The sequence below is a fragment of the Centruroides sculpturatus genome, unplaced genomic scaffold (assembly GCF_000671375.1).
Source record: "Centruroides sculpturatus isolate CEXI.00-Female unplaced genomic scaffold, Cexi_2.0 scaffold734, whole genome shotgun sequence".
In the NCBI taxonomy this organism is placed as follows: Eukaryota; Metazoa; Arthropoda; class Arachnida; order Scorpiones; family Buthidae; genus Centruroides; species Centruroides sculpturatus.
In genome coordinates, this window is record NW_019384907.1 from 303,850 (window position 1) to 316,685 (window position 12,836).

General features: G+C 30.5%; 1 long non-coding RNA gene across 1 annotated transcript; it reads left to right on the forward strand.

Moving 5' to 3' along the window:
- The first annotated feature begins 3,020 nt into the window (after positions 1-3,020).
- On the forward strand, positions 3,021-7,477 carry LOC111631588. Its single transcript, XR_002757728.1, has 2 exons — positions 3,021-3,199; positions 7,135-7,477. It is a non-coding gene; the product is annotated as an uncharacterized LOC111631588 (long non-coding RNA).
- The last annotated feature ends 5,359 nt before the right edge of the window (positions 7,478-12,836 follow it).

Sequence of the window (12,836 nt, forward strand, 5' to 3'; positions counted from 1 at the left end):
TGTAGATCCGCCCCTGGTGACAGCGGTCATTTGGGGGCTTATCGATAGAGTATACATCATACGAGTTCCTGTGGGTCAGCTATATTCAAGTGTTCAAAAAGTGAAAGAATGGGTTATTGCGTGGCACCAAATGGTAAAAGTAAATCTTAGGATGTTAGATTATTTAGGTTTCTTGGGTATACGTGAAGAAAAGCAAATTGGTGCCAAAGTGCAGAATGGATAAATGACACCAAACCGAACGTTCTAACTGGGTACAATTGCAGATGTGAATGACACTGTTGAGAACTTAACAGAGCCGTAGAGCCTATACATAGGAGCAAAAAAATGAAAGGAACCGCACGTCTACATGTGACCCTTCGCGATACAGTGGAACTTCGCTTAACGAGGTTCCACTCTCATAATGAGTAATTCACGTAACGAGAAAAGCAAATTCTAAAAGTGACTCGCTTAACGAGCGACGTTTTGCATAACGAGTGACTAAGAAAACGGAAGTGGGGATTGTTCGCATGCTACATCAGTTTGTGTTTATATATTAATATATATATATCAGAAAAGATCAATAGATTAATATTTTTAAGGTATTGATAAAATTTATTTTAAAAAATTTATTCTTATATTCTCAAAATTCTCAATATGTTACAATTAATATAAAAATTCCTATATATAAAAAAAATATTGGGAATTCTGTCTTGAATAATTTAATATTCTGTATACTATATAAAGATTCATCATCATCATCATGATTTTTTTGCACTAACCATGTTGTATGATGAAAAATAATAAGGTAAGATTTGCAAATGCAGTCCGTTAATAGTGGTACCTCAGATTAATGCTGGGAATTAAAACTTAACACCGTTATACCTTTATAGTTTATAACCTCTTGTGCCTTTGCAGCCTTGCATGTTTTTTATGATAAAATATTTAAAGTAGAAGGATTTATTATGAAAAATACTGTCAGAGACTGCTACCTAGTTACCACATACCACCATTAGGTCTAGCCTGCGGAGGTGTTGGTGACTTTTTTTGCTGAGCTGTTATGGCGACGTTAGACATGGATTTTTTACAACGGAATATTAAGTGTAGAACTGAAATAAGTTGTTTAAATGTTTCATTAACTCGAATAATAATTTTTATTCTACTAATGATTGCTGGCATTGAGTTAAATCCCGGACCTTTCCCTCGATCTCCTCCAATACCAAGTCAAGCAGTTATGCAAAAAAGGGGACGAGGGAGACCACGTAGAGAGCATACAAGAAATATAGAAGAAAATAATCAGACAAGCGAAATGTCAGAAGAGGAATATTTAATTGAGGAACACTCCAAGAGTACTACTGATATCTCGAAGTATGCTACAATAAAAGACTTCTTCGAACCGGAAGAAGATTTACTAACAAAGACTATTGAACCTGAATACTCACTTAAATCGATATATGAATTAATCCAAGATAAATTTGATAGTTTGAATTCCGANTAATCCATGGAGCTTTCAAATTTCTATGTATTGAATATTCAACAGTAGTATAGCAAACCATGCAGTTTCAGTTGTTGAATATTCAGTGATTGATTAGAATAAGTTTTAAAATTAAAGTTTGTAAATTCTACTTTCCTGTGTGTTTAATAATAATGATTTATTTTATAAGATATTAAATAAATTGAAAGGTTTTAAAGTGAATTTAAAAAGTATTTTAATTTAAAATTTTAAACCTGATAAAGATGAAAGAAAATAAAACAAGAATTGTTAGTTGGGTTTATTGGCACAAGGGTTTTTGTTTTTTCAGATGTTTTAATTACTTAATAAATGATTATACAGGGTGCTTAGTAAAGTCCCTATACGCCAATGCACGACATACAACACACAGTAATGAATGCAACAAGTATGCAGGAAAATGAGAAATGGACATGTTATAAATAAACACATGAGAAATACATGTTTTACCATCTGTGCTTGATGTGCAAGTTAGCGTTTTGTCCTTTCTATTCGTACTATTTACGTATGCAGGATGTCCTTTTGTACTAAATCAGTCATACTCTACAACTTTGTAATTGACTTTTTTCCATATTGTTCATTGTTTGTGAAATTAGAGTGCTAAATTGTGAATTTTATCCCTAGAAGCACTGCAAACAGTCTTGTCTCGTAGCACATAGTCACTTTACCATAACTGTAAATCATCATCATAACTGTAGCTATCTGCATTTGTCAGTTACATGGATACATAAGGACTTTACTGTTCACCCAATATGTCTGCTGTTCTTACTGTACCATTATAATATTAAAACAAGAAGCTTTTTTTATGTTATTTATGAATTTTCCTATTTTGCAAAGATACTTTACTGTTAAAATATACTGATAATGCACTTTCATCTTATCATAGATATGAAATTACATAATTACAGCTCTTTTAGTAGTTGGCCAGATGACTGAGTTGATAAAGATATTATTGTATAAAGAGACAGTTATTGAAATTGTTATTCTGTTGTGATTTGTTTGAGATATTCGAGAATTCAATTAGAGTATTAATGATGAAGTTATATCAAAATATTTAATTAATAATGATAAATGTCTGCATTCTTGATTTGTAAGAATGAAGATATAATTTTATTTTAATGCCAAATAAACTGTGAAATATTAAATCTATTAGCTTTAAGATTCTTTAATGAAACATGCATTTACATTCTCAGATTAAAATACAGTAAGGAAGATTATAATTTATCTACAGATTTTGTTTATGATGTAAAGATGAATTGATGTCTTTAAAGTATTTATTCTATTACAAAAATTTTCATTTTAAACTCTAATAATTAGCATCTTTCCGAAAATAAATAAACTAATAATTTATTTCCTAAGTAATAAACAACTTTATCTTTAATTAACAATGTCAACAAATGCTAAGAACTTTCAAATAAAGAATAATCTTTAAATTGAATGTATTAATGACGATTTGTAGATGATGTAAAACATCTCGAAAAATATTTAATCATGAATAAATCTTTGAGCCCGTTAAGCTTTTAACATTTGTTTACTTTGTTAAATTATATTTATATAGCTTTTGAAATAATTTCATTAATTAAGTTATGAATATGTCTTTGTTTGGAAGTAATTATATTATTATTGTTTGTTTAGCTTGAAAGGATAGGACCCCAACATCAAGCAGGAAGCGACAGTTTGATAACTGGTGCATCATTTTTTAAAATGAGAGAGGTAATTATAATCTTTATAGTTAATTGTTAACAGTGATGTGCTACTTAATGATGGTCTGCATATACATTAGAGGTACTATAAGATTATAATAAAGATGATAAATTCATAGCTGCCTATATAAGTAGTAGAGTAGACAATATAAAATTTAAGTACACTCTATAATTGCTTCGAACATATCCCTGTCATCATGTGGCATTTACCCACATTTATTCAATATATTCAAACAGAAATAATAGTAATAACTATCATTTTTTCTCTTTTGAAAATATGCAAGTAGTAATAATTTACAAATATTAAATAACATTTTATTTTTTACTGTTATTTAATTTATTATTATTTGAGAAANATATATATATATATTGGTCAGATAACGCCATTTTAACGGCAACGCTTATTAACGGCCGTTAAATTTGCGGTGTAATCGTTTACGTCAGTTGCCGAGTCACGTGATCCGGCCAGCGACGGCATTGTTGCGCGACTCACGTGATCGCCGACGACTCCTAACGGTCATTAACGTTTTTATGTGACCGATCCCGTACGGCCAATTAGCTCGTAGTTTACTTTAGGACATAGTAATTGTGTGGAGATTTATGGTTGGATATCATTCACAGCGCTTCTCGTAAATTATATAGTAGATTTTTATGGAGAAATTTATGTTGGCCAAAATTTTTCTTAATGGATAAATTCGGGAGAGATGCCCCACCGGGACGGAATGCCATACGTTCGGGTAGCTGTAGAAATGTGTTTTTAAGGAGTACTTTACGTGGGAAAAGTCGAGTACTTGCATAGTTATTCTTCCGAGTAAAACAGGTGTTACGTCTAATGTTGCATACAGGCATGCAGTTTCTTATGCAACATGTAATTAATGTCAAACCCGCAAGCTACATTGAAATAATAAGTAACGGTTGCATGCATTGTTGCATAGAAGTACACATTTTCTTATGCAGCTTCTGTTTAATGCCGAAACGATAAGTAACTGTTGCATGCGTAGAAACAAGCACTTTCTTACGCAGTTTCCTATTAATGTCATACTTGTAAGCTAAACTCCATTGTTTTCCTTTGCAACCTTTCACTTTCCTCGCTATCTTATGCAACATTTAATTAATGCTAAGCGATGTAAAGTATAAATCACACTATAAATAAATTTAAATTACGTAAAACAAGCGTTTATAGCAAAGACAGTAGCTGCTTGAAACATTTACGTGTTGCTTCAGGTGCTCGAAGAGCGTACAAAATTCAATTATCCTTGTATAAGGCGCAAATAATTCCTGAAGTGTTGGAGAATAAATTCGACATTTCTGCCATTTTTCTACGTATAATTTAGTATTTTATTCATATCGTAACATTCTGACACATCCCTGTTTATTCCCATTTTATACTCGAATAAATTTAATTTCATACAAAGCAACTAGAACATGATTTATATTCTCATCATTCATGCATTAAAATTTCAATAGAAGTAAACCAAGTATACTTTAAATCAATGATTGAAAAGGAATAATCAAGACAGTTATTGAATTCTAGAATACAGGATTCTAGCTTTTAAATGTCTTGCCTTTACTGTTGCTGTTATCTTAAAGAAGGATAAGTTTTTAATCTTACTCCTAAATCAAGGAGAATGACAAGTTGCAGAGATACGTTACAGCCCAGTGAGATTTGTTTGATGCGAGCATTTTCTTATCTGATTTTAGAAATTTCTTCCTGTATTTCAAGTATGTTAAGTTGCACAGGAACTACTCATTCAGCTTTAAAAAGACAGCAAAAAAAAAAAAAACAACCGCCATTTTTTTTAAGAAACTGAATGAGGAGTTCCTCTGCAACTCTCTGTAGATTTTGCTGCAAAACTCTTAAGTACAGAGAATAATTAATACAGTAATCACACAATGCAACACGCAGATAATGGATTACAGTTCCATTTATTGAATCCTTTGCAGAGATTTCAGTTTCTGAATGGATTTCTATTAGATTTCTGCGTACAGTTTGCACGTCGCCATGATTTTACTGGTTTGTATGTCATCTGTTTCTTTACTACACGTGTAAAAGAGCTTGGAATTTTCATGTTGTGTCCTAATTATGCCGAGTAATTTGTATTTTGTTTGCATCCAGCGATTTTTAATCTGAAAAATCGTTGCCATCTTGGTACTTGATACACTGTATTAACGTAGGCTATATCAGAGTTTTCAATGAATTTAAAGCAAAATATAGTTTATCTTAAAGCGTATTTTAGACATTACACAGGCTCTAAAATGTTTTATGGTGTAATAAAGTAATAAAATGTAGAATTTTAAAAAAATTTCCACATAGATCCTTTGAGTAGTCGATGATTTAGATTAATTAGAATGTATACAGATAAGTGAGATGTCGCCCTGGATAATCACAAATGAGAGGCCTGACACTCACCGAAAGCCATAAAAATATATGAATAAAATCAATAAAACAAATACAAGGCAGATTTTTCACCACTTATCAAGAGAATCTTTAATTTATTTCACATTCCTATCATTTTTTCTCATAAAATACAAAAATTCGAGGCCATTCTATAACAGGGGCCGCGCTAAAAATGCCTTTCAGAGCCTCACTCCAGGCCTATTTATGATTAATTTATTAAACTTAAACGTATTATTTCTTGCTTTCATTATTAAAGAAAATTATCATCTAACATTTTCTAAAAATTGCAAAGGGTTAATGAAAATTACCCGCAGGAAGCTAATTTAAATGTTAAGGCTAAAACAACAAAAACTGGTTTTATTTTATTAATATTTATTAGATATTCAAACAGCTTTTATTATTATTTTTCTTTACTTCATTCTTTAATTTACTTTGCCAGANTTTTTTTTTTATCACAGTAAAATTATAAGTCAATCAATGTTTGCTAATTTTTATTACAGAGGAAAACATTTTTTGATGTGTGTCTGTGTTGGATTGTTATTCTATAACATGTAATTTAACAGAATCATTTGTTTTGCTTTTTAAACTGAAGTAATTGGTTGTTAAATTTTCATTATTGAATAAAGAAAAATTTTATGTAGCATTTGACTGATGAAATTTACTTTAATTTCACTAAAATTGTTTGAAAGCACTCAAAATTTAACACAAATACAAACTATACATCCTCCTTTTTGACGACAACTAGAACTTTTTTGTCATCAAACAGTAAGCCAGTTGCAAACATCCGGTTTAGAGCAAATGATTATTTTATTAACTTTATCTAATTGTTTTTGTATCCTCTCTTTGATTGCTCTATTCATTAATGTTTGTATATACATTTCTTATCTGAGTCTTTTACTGTATTTCTACTTGGATGTTTTTCATTCAGTTTTCTCTCACTCACATATATATAATAAAATATAAACCTTTATATTCTGGTGCTGAAATTTTATGGAAAGACAAACAAACAAAGTAAATAAAATGTCGTTGATTGATGCATATATTTTATGGCATATAAGATGCACTCCCATTTCAGCATGGAATATTTAGAATAAACTATTTAGTGTATCAAGACATTCTGCACTTTTGGCACTAGGTCCTAAATATTTTTACTGTTTAAAGAAATCACTTACAATTAAAATTTCCAACAGTGAGCAACAGGTAGAGATTATCTGTAGACTAATGAAGGCCTTTTGGGAAATTCATTCATCTATGGAAGATTACAACTTCATTTATATGATTTGGGGTAATTTTTCAAGTCTTTTTTGGATGAAAGTAGTTTCCTATATGCTGAAGAATACAGTAATAATTTGGAGACACGATTTACACTTTTTAATTAATTTTAGAGATTTTTTAAAATTTTTTTTTGTAAAAATAAAGAGGATTTCTGATTCTTAACATCATTTCTAATCATTTAAAAAATCACTAATGTTTGATCAAGTTTTTTGAGATGAAATAAAAATCTTGTATTGCTTTTAACATCTGTGTTGTTGATATTTTTTTGACAGATGTTCTTTGAAGATAACATCGATGACGCAAAATATTGTGGACATCTGTATGGTCTCGGAACATCTTACATTCACAACGGGAATTCGTATCCAGATGATGCTCCTTCGTCCGGGACTCTCTCTTCCTGACCTTGAAGAATCGTGTCGAAATGTCGAATCCAAATGAAAGACCAGCGATGTACAGACTTCTTACAAGCATTTTGATTGCTAGGCATTTGTAGTCTTGCATGTGACACCTTTACATGTCAGTTCTTAGACTTCTATTAATTCAACGTATGAGGTGTGATTTATATGTTTTGGAATCAAAAGGAATTTTTTCAGAGGGAATGGAAAAAAAAAAACAGATTCACATCATCTGTAAGTTTTATTTTTGTTTCAGATATGCACAGAATGGCATCATAGTATTATATATATATAAAAGTAAGATACAGTTTTTCATAAAAGACCATAACAATTTGTCCCATAAAATTTATAATTTGTAATTGAGAGAGTCGACTCTTCGTTAGAAAAGTCATTCTTAAATACTCATCTTATATTTCTGTATACTTTCTTAAATGTAAAAAAAAAAAATATATCTCCCATTTTATAAGTTTTGATACATTGTATACTTTACTATATTGCATTTACTTTTGTTTAGGCATTGTCAGCTCTTCTAATTGTACAGAATGTCGTCCGGATTATTAATATATTAAGAAAACGATTCCCATAGCAAATTTACTTTTGCTCTCCGTGCGTATAAAACTCATTTTCGATACCGATCCCATTTTAAAATGCATGATCCATTTAGTCATTTTTTTCTCTGTTTAAAAAAAATATTTCTCTGTATTTATGCTGTTTAGAAATTTAAGCTTAACTAAATTGATAAGTCATTTACCAGTGCATGTCATATAACAGCGATGTGTCATTAATAAGAGAAAAAGAAAAATCTGAATTGTTTTTCTTTACAGAATAGAAATGATGCTATAAGTGTTGGTGTGCTTGTAATTCATTATGTAAATAAACAACTTTAAAAAAGCAAAGTTTTATTTTATATTTACTTTATTAAACAGTTTATACTTTGATGTTAAACATTAGAATCGTTTAATTACTACAAAACTACATTTTAACAGTTATTTAAAGAAAAATTCTACCAATCTTGAATTGTTTTGACACTGAAATTTCATAGATTAATATAATATTTGTACTGTATACTTATAATTGATATTGATTTCATATCATGTTTATGTTTGTCAATTGTCAGGATGGCCATGTTGATGCTGACTACTGGTCCATATATGCAGAATTGCAAACAGTCTACACAGAGATTAATGGAGTTATCGATTGATTTGTAGATGAGTTTGAGAGATGCTTTTAATTGACTTGTGAGCACTAAAATTGGCCTTTCTTTATTGCTAGACTTATTACACCACCATAGGACATCACATTAGCCTTATAAAATCACTTTATTATTTCAAAATGAATGCATTTCGGACCTGAAGTCCCTCATCAGCTTGTACACTAACTATTTTTTACTAGGTGCTTTTAAGTAAAGAATATTGTATTGAGATTACTTTACTGCTTGGTTTTGGTTGCTATGTCATAGGCATTCAATGCCAAGCATGACCTGGTGGTTCCAGGGCATGGAGGATTCAGGAGCTAAAGTGTTCAGAGACGAGTACTAGTTGTCTATTCCTGGAAACTGATGTAAGCCAAAGAAGCATCCAATGGATTGGCCACTTGAACAAGTAATATCCATACAAGATACAACTGCTTGTATTGGTTATACAACATGCATCTGCTGCAACACTTCAGCAAAAGTAATTACAACAAATGGACAGAATGTTCTGAATGGGTGCAGGAAAGACTGCAAACAATGTTGACTTTGGAAAAGACATTCTTTTCTCCAATAACCATAACTGGAGAGATTAACAGATATGACATGATACTACAATGATCCCAATCCTCATTGGATGTGGGCACACAAATGAAGGAAAGCAGTCAGATAATGGCTTACTTTGGGATCAGGGACCACTTAATGGCAATCTAAATGGGATCAGGTGCAGGCACAACTGGAGGTCATGATTATACCTGGTGAATGAGGATATGACTTTCCTGCCTATTTTGAACAAGATGGAGCACCCACCCCATTATGCTAGGATGGTGCATGTTTGGCTGGATTACCAGTTTCTGCATTTCTGGATTAGACAATGTGGTCCCATTGTGGTTTCCACTGTCACCAGACCTGACACCACTAGATTTTTTTCTCTGAAACTATTTGAAAGAGGAAAACCTACCATCGTAGTAGATTTGGGATCCAGATCACTTGAAAGCATGCATTTTAGTTGTATGTACGTACTTATGTAACACATACTATGCTCGGATGTACTGTACATCATGATTGGCAGGAGCATGTGGACAAGTGCATTCAGATGGAAGATGCTCATATCAAACACATGTTATAGTGTAATGCATATTTTTCCATATAATATAAATTTAAAAATTTATATTATATGGAAATTTGTATTGTCAAAATATCTCAAATTTATTTCTCCTTACTCAGTGTCATGCTTTACATATAATAGAATAAATGAAGATCAGCATAATTGTATGGCTCCAAAGTTGTTGGACATCCAGTATATTAAATATTTACTGTAACACAAGAAAACATTTTTCAAGAAATTATGGTAAATTATATAAAGTGTACTGTATATCATCATTAGACTCTGGACGATACTAATTTTAACTTCATGTTTGCTTAAAAACTACTGCAGAGACTAAATGTAAATAAGTATATCAGAGTTCTTTTTATAATATTTGTGATCTTAGATTTATGTTCATAAAGATTTGTATAAATCTTTCAAAGTAATTAATTCATTCTAATATATTAGGAATGTGGAATGGCAAATATTTATTCTACATTGAATTAATGATACAATAGTTAAAAATTAACTTACAATAAATCAGGTTAGAAAACTGTATGTCGATGAAGGTTATAAAGAATCTAAAATGCAATTTAAAATGTATTTTATTAAATTAAAGATTAATTTTTTTTTAAATATTAAAAACATATATATATGTTTTTAATATTTAAAAAAAAATTAATCTTTAATTTAATAAAATACATTTTAAATTGCATTTTAGATTCTTTATAACCTTCATCGACATACAGTTTTCTAACCTGATTTATTGTAAGTTAATTTTTAACTATTGTATCATTAATTCAATGTAGAATAAATATTTGCCATTCCACATTCCTAATATATTAGAATGAATTAATTACTTTGAAAGATTTATACAAATCTTTATGAACATAAATCTAAGATCACAAATATTATAAAAAGAACTCTGATATACTTATTTACATTTAGTCTCTGCAGTAGTTTTTAAGCAAACATGAAGTTAAAATTAGTATCGTCCAGAGTCTAATGATGATATACAGTACACTTTATATAATTTACCATAATTTCTTGAAAAATGTTTTCTTGTGTTACAGTAAATATTTAATATACTGGATGTCCAACAACTTTGGAGCCATACAATTATGCTGATCTTCATTTATTCTATTATATGTAAAGCATGACACTGAGTAAGGAGAAATAAATTTGAGATATTTTGACAATACAAATTTCCATATAATATAAATTTTTAAATTTATATTATATGGAAAAATATGCATTACACTATAACATGTGTTTGATATGAGCATCTTCCATCTGAATGCACTTGTCCACATGCTCCTGCCAATCATGATGTACAGTACATCCGAGCATAGTATGTGTTACATAAGTACGTACATACAACTAAAATGCATGCTTTCAAGTGATCTGGATCCCAAATCTACTACGATGGTAGGTTTTCCTCTTTCAAATAGTTTCAGAGAAAAAAATCTAGTGGTGTCAGGTCTGGTGACAGTGGAAACCACAATGGGACCACATTGTCTAATCCAGAAATGCAGAAACTGGTAATCCAGCCAAACATGCACCATCCTAGCATAATGGGGTGGGTGCTCCATCTTGTTCAAAATAGGCAGGAAAGTCATATCCTCATTCACCAGGTATAATCATGACCTCCAGTTGTGCCTGCACCTGATCCCATTTAGATTGCCATTAAGTGGTCCCTGATCCCAAAGTAAGCCATTATCTGACTGCTTTCCTTCATTTGTGTGCCCACATCCAATGAGGATTGGGATCATTGTAGTATCATGTCATATCTGTTAATCTCTCCAGTTATGGTTATTGGAGAAAAGAATGTCTTTTCCAAAGTCAACATTGTTTGCAGTCTTTCCTGCACCCATTCAGAACATTCTGTCCATTTGTTGTAATTACTTTTGCTGAAGTGTTGCAGCAGATGCATGTTGTATAACCAATACAAGCAGTTGTATCTTGTATGGATATTACTTGTTCAAGTGGCCAATCCATTGGATGCTTCTTTGGCTTACATCAGTTTCCAGGAATAGACAACTAGTACTCGTCTCTGAACACTTTAGCTCCTGAATCCTCCATGCCCTGGAACCACCAGGTCATGCTTGGCATTGAATGCCTATGACATAGCAACCAAAACCAAGCAGTAAAGTAATCTCAATACAATATTCTTTACTTAAAAGCACCTAGTAAAAAATAGTTAGTGTACAAGCTGATGAGGGACTTCAGGTCCGAAATGCATTCATTTTGAAATAATAAAGTGATTTTATAAGGCTAATGTGATGTCCTATGGTGGTGTAATAAGTCTAGCAATAAAGAAAGGCCAATTTTAGTGCTCACAAGTCAATTAAAAGCATCTCTCAAACTCATCTACAAATCAATCGATAACTCCATTAATCTCTGTGTAGACTGTTTGCAATTCTGCATATATGGACCAGTAGTCAGCATCAACATGGCCATCCTGACAATTGACAAACATAAACATGATATGAAATCAATATCAATTATAAGTATACAGTACAAATATTATATTAATCTATGAAATTTCAGTGTCAAAACAATTCAAGATTGGTAGAATTTTTCTTTAAATAACTGTTAAAATGTAGTTTTGTAGTAATTAAACGATTCTAATGTTTAACATCAAAGTATAAACTGTTTAATAAAGTAAATATAAAATAAAACTTTGCTTTTTTAAAGTTGTTTATTTACATAATGAATTACAAGCACACCAACACTTATAGCATCATTTCTATTCTGTAAAGAAAAACAATTCAGATTTTTCTTTTTCTCTTATTAATGACACATCGCTGTTATATGACATGCACTGGTAAATGACTTATCAATTTAGTTAAGCTTAAATTTCTAAACAGCATAAATACAGAGAAATATTTTTTTTAAACAGAGAAAAAAATGACTAAATGGATCATGCATTTTAAAATGGGATCGGTATCGAAAATGAGTTTTATACGCACGGAGAGCAAAAGTAAATTTGCTATGGGAATCGTTTTCTTAATATATTAATAATCCGGACGACATTCTGTACAATTAGAAGAGCTGACAATGCCTAAACAAAAGTAAATGCNATCTAAAAAAATACAACAGAAATTAATAAAATTTAAATCTAAAAAATTACAAAATAAATTGTAAAAATTAAATCTAAAAAAAAATACAACAAAAATTAATAAAAGTTAAATTAAAAAATTACAAAATAAATTGTAAAAATTAAATCTTAAAAAATACAACAGAAATTAATAAAAGTTAAAAATTTAAATCTAAAAAATTACAACAGAAATTAATAAAAAT